The sequence below is a fragment of the Petaurus breviceps genome, unplaced genomic scaffold (genome assembly GCF_028583685.1).
Source record: "Petaurus breviceps papuanus isolate PSGF00001 unplaced genomic scaffold, PetGlider_PUasm1.0 112, whole genome shotgun sequence".
In the NCBI taxonomy this organism is placed as follows: Eukaryota; Metazoa; Chordata; class Mammalia; order Diprotodontia; family Petauridae; genus Petaurus; species Petaurus breviceps.
In genome coordinates, this window is record NW_027185601.1 from 1,487,217 (window position 1) to 1,497,020 (window position 9,804).

The window sequence follows — 9,804 nt, forward strand, 5'->3', positions numbered from 1 at the left end:
TGATGAGAGTAAGGTTCACTCATTCCCTCTTACCTCCTCCTTCCTCTTCTCCATTGTGAAAGCTTTTTCTTGACTCTTTCATGTGAGATAATTTACCCCCATTCAATTTCTCCCTTTCCCCTTCTCCCAATATCTTCCTCTCTCACCCCTTAATTTTATTTTTTTTGGATATCATCCCTTCATATTCAACACACTCTGTGACATCTCTCCCTCCAGCTAACCTAATACTGATAAAACTATTGAGTTTTACAAATCTTATCTTTCCATGTGGGTATAGAAAGATATGTATGTTGAAGAAAGTGAATAATTCTCTTGCATTTAAAGTATGTAAACAGTTCAACTTTATTAAATCCCTTATGATTTCTCTCCCATTTGCCTTTTCATGGCTCTCTTGATTCTTGGATTTGAAAGACAGATTTTCTATTGAGCTCTGGTCTTTTCATTAAGAATGCTTGAAAGTCCTCTCTTTCATTGAATGTCCATATTTTCCCCTGAATATTACACTCAGGTTTGCTGGGTAAGTGATTTTTGGTATTAATTCTTTGATATCTGCAATATCATATGCTAAGCCCTCTGATCCCTTAATGTAGAAGCTGTTAGATCATGTGTTATACTGATTGAGTTTCACAATACTCAAATTATTTCTTTCTGGCTGCTTGAAATATTTTCTTCTTGATCTGGGAATTGTGGAATTTGCATACAATATTCCTAGGAGTTTTCCTTTTGGGATCTCTTTCAGAAGGTCATCAGTGAATTCTTTAAATATTCATTTTAACCTGTGGTTCTAGAATATTGGGGAATTTTCCTTGTTGATTTCTTGAAATGATACTTAGGCTTTTTTTTAACATGGTTTTCTGGTAGTTCAGTAATTTTTAAATAATCTCTCGAACCTATTTTTTAGACCAGTTGTTTTTGAGATGATATATTTCACATTTTCTTCTATTTTTTAGTCTTTTGGTTTTGTTTTATAATTTCTTGATTTTTAATAAAGTCATTAGCTTCCATCTGCTCCATTCTAATTTTTAAGGAACTATTTTCCTCACTGAGCATTTGGACCTCCTTTTCCCTTTGGCCAATTTTTTAAGGCATTCTTCTATTCATTGGCTATTTGTGATTTTAATATTTGGGTTAATCTATTTTTAAGGTGTTGTTTTTTCAATTTTTAAAAATCTCATCTATGCGGCTATTAACTCATTTTTCATGATTTTATTTCATCTCTCATTTCTTTCCAGTTTTTCCTCTACTTCTGTTAATTGCTTTTTAATGTTTATATTTAGTTTACAACATTCATTTCTATAAGATCTTTAGTTACAAATTTTCTCTCCATATTTCCCCCACCCACCACCCCAAAAGAGTGATCCCACTGAATACATTCTCCCCCAATCTGCTCTCTCCTATATCCTGCTCCACTCCTCCTCCACCTTTCCAATAGGGCAAGACAGATCTCCATACACCAGTGGCTGTATATCTTCTTTCCGAGTTGCATGTAAAAATGACAATGATAATTTTTGAACATTTCATTTTAAAATTTTGAATTTCAGATCTTTCCCTTCTTCCCTCATCACCCACCCTTACTGGGAAGATAAATAGTTAAATACAGGTTTTACATGTGTACTTACCCAAAATATTTCCATAGTGGATATTTTGTGGAAGATTGACTATATTTCCCTCCATCCTATCCCATTCCCTACTTGTTCTATTTTCTACTTTGACCCTGTCCCTTTTCAAAAGTGTGTGCTTCTAACTATCCTCCCCCCCACCAATCTCCCCTTCCTTCTATCATCCCCCTTCTGCTCCACCTTCTCTCCTACTTTCCTGTAGGGTAAGATACCCAATTTAGTGTGTATGTCATTCCCTCCTTAAGACCAATTCAATGAGAGTACAGTTGGCCCATTCCCTTTTGCCTTTCTGATCTTCCCCTCCATTGTAATAGTTTTCCCTTACCTCTTTTATATGAGATGATTTACCCTATTCTTTCTCTCCCTATCTCCTGTCATTATATTTCTCTCTCACCCCTTACTTTTATTTTTTTACAAAATATCATCCTTTCCTATTCAGTTGATCCTGTGCCCTCTGTCTATGTATAGCTGTATATATATATATATATATATATATATATATATATATATATATATACACATATACACATATATGTATATATATATACACTCATGTATTCATAATCATATATGCCCTCCTATATAGACATTGTAATGCCATGCACAGAAGCTTTCCAGAAGAACTGCTATTGTGAATAGCTTTTTTTAAGGTTCTGATTAAGTGAGTGATCAGTATAGTGATCACTCTAGTTATCCCATAACAAAAGCAAAACATCCATGGAAAATCAAGGTACAACATAATTCAAAATACAGCATTCACCATATTACAACTTATCACAGAAAATCACAATATAATATTCACAACATAGACTCAAAGTAAAATAGTCACTCTTAAGTTAACTCAATCAGTCACTTATCAGTAGTATCAAAGTACACAGACAAAGTCTTCCACTCTTGGTGCAAAGTCTTGATTAATTCAATTAGTCACTTATCAGTATTCTCAAAATCTTCCACTCATGGGGAAAAGTCTTGATTAACTCAATCAATCACTTATCAGTAGTTTCAAAGTACAATATTCAAAGTACAATCAGTCACTTATTCAGCAAAGTCTTACTAAGTATCATACATAAAACCATCCACTCCTTAGGTCACTAGTAAACTATAATTCATTATTACCCAGTACCCAAGGAGAGGTCTTTTCATCTTGACTTAGGCCCTGTTCTCAGATTCCCTGGATCCCCTTCCATGGTCCCAGATTCTACCTGGATTCAACAGACTGTCACCTGGGTTCAATGGCAGACAGCTCCTAGTTCCCTGACCAACTCTCTAGGGAGGTCCTGCTCCACACTGGCATTCACAGGGTCTGGTCCATATCAGCCCCTTCACCATTTCTGCTCCGGGGAATTCAAGGCTCCACCAAGCCACAAACAAAGTCTTAGCATCCTGGTCATGCTTCAGTCACCTGGGTTCCTAGCTCCTGGCTCCTGGGATCCAGTTCAAAAGAAGCTCCACCACGACAAGTTTTCAGGACTCAGTTCTCCATTCTTCTGTAGCTGTTCTGCCACCATCTCGGTCTCAAGAAAATTCTTACTGTGCTTCTCTGGGGCTTTCCTTATATACACAGTATTACCTACTTCACTTTCTTCAGCCAACCCCTTCCTGTTACATGAGTAAACAGGAGAAAGGAGTTCATACCTTCTGTTCCCCCAATCAGAGGCTTGATCAGTTACTAAATATTAAGTACCTGCTACTTTTGCCAGCACAAAGGGATCTTCAAATTCAAAATTACATTACCATAACCAACATATATATTTGCATGTATACATATACATACATGCACACACACATATAGTTATATTCCCTTCAACTATGCTTATACTGAGAAAAGTTTCATAAATTACAATTATCATTTTTCCATGTAGGAATATAAATAGTTCAACTTTGATAAGTTCCTTATGATTTCTTTTCCCTGTTTCTCTTCTCATGCTTCTCTTTCTTCCCGTATTTGAATGTCAAATTTTCTATTTAACTGTTTTTTTCATCAAGAATGCTTGAAAGTTCTCTCTCTATGTCATTGAATGAACATATTTTCCCCTAAAGCATTTAACTCAGTTTTTCTGCGTAGGCGATTCTTGGTTTTAAACCTAGCTCCTTTGACCTCTGGTATATAGTATTCCAGGCCCTTCAATGCCTTAATGTAGAAACTCCTACATATTTTGTTATCCTGATTTTGTTTCCATAACATTCAATTTTTTTCTTCTTGGCTGCTTGTAGTATTTTCTTCTTGATCTGGGAACTCCAGAACCTGGCTACAATATTCCAAGGAGTTTTCTTCTGGGGATCTTTTCCAAGAGGTAATCAGTGAATTCTTTCAATTTCTTTTTTGCCCTCTTGTTATAAAATATCAAAGCAATTTTCCATGAGAATTTCTTGAAGAATGATTGATAGGTTCTTTTTTTGATCATGGATTTCAGGTAGCCCAATAATTTGTAAATTGTCTCTCCTGGATCTATTTTCCAGGTCAGTGGTTTTTCCAATGAGATATTTCATATTGCCTTCTATTTTTTCATTTGTTTGGATCTGTTTAATAGCATTTTGATTTCTCATAAAGCCATTAACTTCTATTTGCTCCAGTCTAATTTTGAAGGAATTATTCTCTTCAGTGAGCTTTTGTGATTCTTTTTCCATCTGGCAAATTTGGCTTTTTAAGGCATTCTTCTTCTCATTGGCATTTTGAGCCTCTTTTGACATTTGGGTTATTCTGTTTTTAAGGTATTATTTTTTTTTCAGTCAGGCTCTTGACTCTCTTTTCATAATTTTCTTGCATAATTCTCATTTCTCTTCCCAATTTTTCCTCCACTTCTCTTACTTGATTTTCAAAATCCTTCCTGAGCTCCTCAATGGCCTGTAACCAATTCATATTTTTCTTGGAATCTTTTGGTGCAGGAATTCTGACTTTGTTTTCTTCCTCCTGTTCCATGCTTTGATCTTTTTCTCCCCAAAAATGGAATCTAAATTTTTATTGCTCTGATTGCTTTGCTTCCTTTGCTTGCTCCTGTTGCCACTCAATTACTTGACTTTTGATGGTTTTGCCACAGTAGGACTCTGCTTCCAGAGAGGAGAGCTTTGTCCCAGATCACTGGGGTTTTTTCAGCTGCTGGAGTGATTACTTGGACACCCTCTCTACAAACAACACAAGCTCTGGCTCATTGGTCTCATACCCCAGGACTTCCACCCAAGAGAATAATCCAGATCCAAGCAGGTTAAAGTAAGAGCTATTATCATCTAAATGGTCTCTTCTTCCTCCTAAGATCTGCAGTTGAGGAGCTCTGAAGTAGCCAGTGGAGGAAGCTGCATGGCTGCCATGCCTCTGCCACTTTTCTCTCTGGGGGCAGAGGCTGGAACTTGCTCTATCCGCCCCCCCCCCCCAGTTCCAACAGAGTTCTAAACTGACCTATCACTTTGTAGTTGGCATTTATGGGTTTTAATTCTGGAAATTTCCACAGCTGTTGAACACTGTCCCAAAGTGTGCTCCAGCCACTACTGTTCAGGGCTGCCCTGGGGCTAAAACCATGAGCTCATGCAGGGCTGGGCTCAGCTGCCAGTGCTCTGCAATAGACCCTTCCTATCCACCTGCCAGGCTGCCTTCAGTTGGAGATTTGTTTCTCTCTGTCACTTTGTGGGTTTTTTAGCTCTAAAATTTGTTCAGAATTATATTTTATGGGTATTTAAGGTGGTTACAGGGGGAGCTCATGGAGTTTTCCTGATTCTACTATATCATCTTGGCTCTGCCCCTCTGTTAATTGATTTTCAAAATCCTTTTTGAGCTGCTCCATGGGTGCAAACAATTCATAATTTTTTCTTGGAGGCTTTGGATATAAGAGCTTTGACTTTGTCGTCTTCTAGTTTTATGTTTTAATCTTCCTTGTCACCAAAGTAAGATTCTACAGTCTGATCTCTTTTTCCAGTGTTTGATCATCTCCCCAGGCAATTACTTGACTTTTGAGCTCTTTGTTAAGGTGGTTGTCTTCTTCCACTTGGGTGGGGGAGGGAGTGGTACTGTCCCAAGCTTCCAAGTCCTTGTGTGGCTGCCTTCATAAATACCTCGATGGACCTGCAAATTCCCACTTCTTATAAGGTTACACGATCAAAGGAGAGGTGGTCACTCCTCTCCTGGGCTGCACTTCTGTTCTATGAGCAAATCCAAGCACTCTTATCTGCCCTGGAGCCGTGAGGAGGACTCCTTCTCCACTCTACTACAAGTTCTACCACACTAGCCCTCTGCCTCACCCTAGGACCCCCACTGTGACCCAGATCCAAGTAGGGCAAAGCAAGGGAATTCCACCTTAGCACTGGAAAGAGATATGTGCTATTACCATCTGATCATTCAGTCAGTTCTCCCACAATCTATGGACCTAGAACTCCAGAAACAACTGCCATTGATTCTGTATCTACTATGGGCTCTGCTGCCCTCTCTGCCCCCCCAGGGGTGGGGCCAGAGCTCCACTACTCTCTCACATAGGTCACACAGGATTTTTGCCTTTGACCTTCTAAGTTTTCCTCAGCATTTGGGAGTCAAGAAATCTGGAGACCACCATAGGTTCCAGTGAGTTTGTCCCCCAAGGCCTGCTCAGGCCCCATCTGTGTCAGCACATCCCACACTAGCCTGTGAATAGATGCTTCTTGTCCATCTTCCAGATTGTCTTGGGCTGGATATTTGTTTAACTCCATCATTCTGTGGGTTCTGCAGCTCCAGGATTTGTTTAGTCTCATTTTACAGATATTTGGCAGGGTTTGGCGGAGATTTCCAGCAAATACCTGGTTTTATTCTGCCATCTTGGCTCTGTCCCCTTCTAACATAATCTTAAAGAGCATACTTTCACATCTGGGAGCTGATGACACATTGGACTCTGATTTCAGAGGAGACTGTATTATTTACTGATGTAAATTTGTGCCTTTGTATGCTTATTTTACATTTACACTCTTTTATTCTTTGGACATAATGAAGAAAAAAGTTCAGGGCTATAACCATTCTGGAATATGTAAGGGCATTTCACTCTATAGAGATGTTCACTCTCTGTCATATGCAAGTTATTTACTTATAGTATATTTTGCTTTGCTTCATTTGTATTTGGAAAACTACAATGTAGTATTACTGCATGTTGTCCTGGAAATTCTTTACCAATATACTTATTAGTTTGTGAATAAAAAACCCATGAAAAAAATTCAAGAGCCAGAATAGGAAGTTTATATTCTGGCATGAATTATCCCATTCAATAAGGGAGAGGACCCAAGGACAGACAGAGGACAAACAAATTTTCATCATAGACTCCTTGTACTGGAAGTACTCTTACAGGCCATATAGCCCAGTATCTTATCTAAATCTTAAGATCTTTCAATGTGATGCAGAAAGCAATTCTATAATCTAAAGGAAGATAATGCCTTCCAACTTAGGGAAATAGCCAAAAGTGCTGAATATGACACACTGTTTTAGTGGTGTTATTCAAGAACTATTGAAGAAGTGATATACTTTTAAGTATCTAGAAGTTAAAAAGATTAAGGATAACTCACAATAGTTATAAATAAAGTTATTTTCTAGCATTGACTAAAGGATGCTAAAAGGGAAAGTATTAATTAAAGCCCACATTGTGGCATGTTTGAAATTTTTAAAAGTGTTTTTTACTAAAGGATTAATCTATTATAATAAATTTGAGAATGTTAAAATTGACCTTTGAAATAGAATTAGTGGTTTTTTTTTATAATGGGCATATGCTATATATAGATATTCCATATAGTAAATAATTATGAATAATGCATTCATTAATATGTTTTCAGTACAGAGAAAAATATTATTTTCTAAATATGCTTTATCTGCTGTTTCCACCTTAGATGGCAATTCTGTTTTATCAGAAGACTTTAGGAGTTAGTTATTTCCACAAATTCTTCATTAATTCTTCTCATGAGTTGAGGGGGAAGGAAAATTCCTCATGTTCTTGTATTTTATCTAGATGATATTTTTTCCCTTCAACTTAGGCTTTTAAGATTCTGTTTGAAGTACCGTTTCAAACAGTTTTGAGCACCCCACCCCTCACCTTCTATGCTCTTTTGTAATGGCTTGGAATTTCTCTTTCTTTTAACCAAAATATGCAGAAGATGGGACATCACTTTTTCTTTAATTTATGGAGGGATTCAAATACAATTTTTTAGCAAGCATAGTGCATGGTATATAAATAACACCAGTCAGGTTTTCAATAGAATAGGTTAAGAATGAATGTTAGATGGAATGTCATATTGTTAAAAAATTGATTTGGTGGTTAATATTTTATTGAAGGTTTTAAAAATGCTTTCATATTGTCCTGAGGCATCTCCAAGCAATTAAAACAAATGCTGTCTCAGAGTAGTTGCCTAGACTATTGGTGTAGTTTATGAAAATTGAATGCTTCAACACAGTAGGATTCTGATTTGCAATGGAACAATCAAAATCTCATCTTCCCAGATAGAGAAACTTTGGTTTATTTATTTCAGCCTATTAGGGTGGAAAAGATGATGATCTTTGTGGAACAATTGCCTGTCTGAAAATCTCTAATTTGGGGGCTGCAAATGAAGATACAAAATGAAACTCATGAATTTATTAAGGTCCCATATGAAGCTGGAATGAGGGTGAGAAGCTATCCTCACACCACCAATCACCTTTTCCTGAATCAGAATTACCTTTTTAAAAGCATACCAATTTGTTTGGGGGGGGGGGGTAGTAACAGCAGTTTTACCAGGGAACACAGTTTTTATGAAATCATGCTAAAGAACATTGCTTCATGTGAGAATATTAATAAAAATATCTCGTGACCATTTGTAAAAAAAAATTGTCTTTCTATATAGGAGTTATATAAGTAAAGAAGGAAAGAAGCTCATATTTTATTGTATTTCTTTTAAAATATGAATTATATTTAAATTTCCCAAGGCCTTAAAGATATATAACATCTCTTAAGATAAATGCATGTGTTTATGCAACTTTTGAACCCTCAACATATAGTATTTTACTGATAGAAAAGTAGCGGCATTTTCTTGGAGAGAGGTGGCAATGTCAAATTTCATTACTGGTTTCTAATCTTTTTTTACCAAATTTAATTTCTTTATCTCACACAGGAAGAAGCTTATAACTGCTGAAAGTTTTTTGAAAACCTCATTTTTTTTAATCTGAATTACTCTCACTGGTTAATACCTTGAATTATCTTCACATTCTGTGGATTTTTAGAAATTGTAGTGATAATTTTGAGGGAGTTTTCTTTCTGAAAGCATGGATTGGATATATAAAAGGGAAATCTATGAATTCATTAATTCATCACTTTATAAAAACATTGTTATGTTCTCATAATGCCCATAGCATGATGACCATGTGGTTGGGAAATTCTAATATTAAATAAGACACATGAATAATTACCCAGCAAGTAAAGCAGCGTGTATTAACTTTCATATGTGCAGTCCAAACTAAATATAGTAGAAAACTAAAGGGGAAAAAAATTATCATTGTCAGCAGTTAAGAATAGAAAGTCTTTGGAGGAATAGGATTGAAAATGGTGGAGACGTAGATGACTTTGGAATGGAAATAGAAAGTTAGAGGAACCAAACAGGTGATGCTTCCTATGACTGGGCAGAGAATTCTGAAAAAAATACATTCAGACATAGAGATATAAAGAGGGTCCACACAACACATGACCATGATTTCCATGTAGTAAAATAGTATAGGTGTGGGTGGAATGGGGGACTGAAGTAGTATCATGTTCTACATGTTATCATTATACAGGATTCCACTGAACCACCAAAGTTGTCAGCAAGCAAAGTTACTTTATTTTCTTAAAAATAATGACCATATGTATTCTCTTGTCTAATAAGGATTTATAATAGGCCAATGGTATAGTAGTGTATAATGAACAGTACAGCCAAAAATACCACCTCTGCCTTGAAGTAGTTTATATTAATTGTTGAATAAGTGGAAATATTAAATAAGAAAAAAATAAAATATAAAGGTAAATATAAAATAAGGAGAATATAAAATATAAAGCAAGTGTTTCATCTTTGTCCTTGTAGTTAAAGCCACATCTATATTTTAGTTTAGTAGACTCACTAAAGATGGCTTTTATTACTTAGTTTTGTTTCTTTGGTTCAGCGCTATTACTTTATCTGCACAGGGAGACAGAGAGAGAAAGAGACAGACAGAGAGAGAGAGAGAGACAGAGAGACAGAGAGA

The 9,804-nt window shown here is 36.3% G+C and overlaps 1 protein-coding gene across 1 annotated transcript in view; it reads left to right on the forward strand.

The window, feature by feature from the left end:
* The window catches only part of LOC138157377 (contactin-associated protein-like 2), a 2,155,842-nt gene that overhangs the window by 313,286 nt on the left and 1,832,752 nt on the right, over window positions 1–9,804 (forward strand). The window lies entirely within an intron of this gene.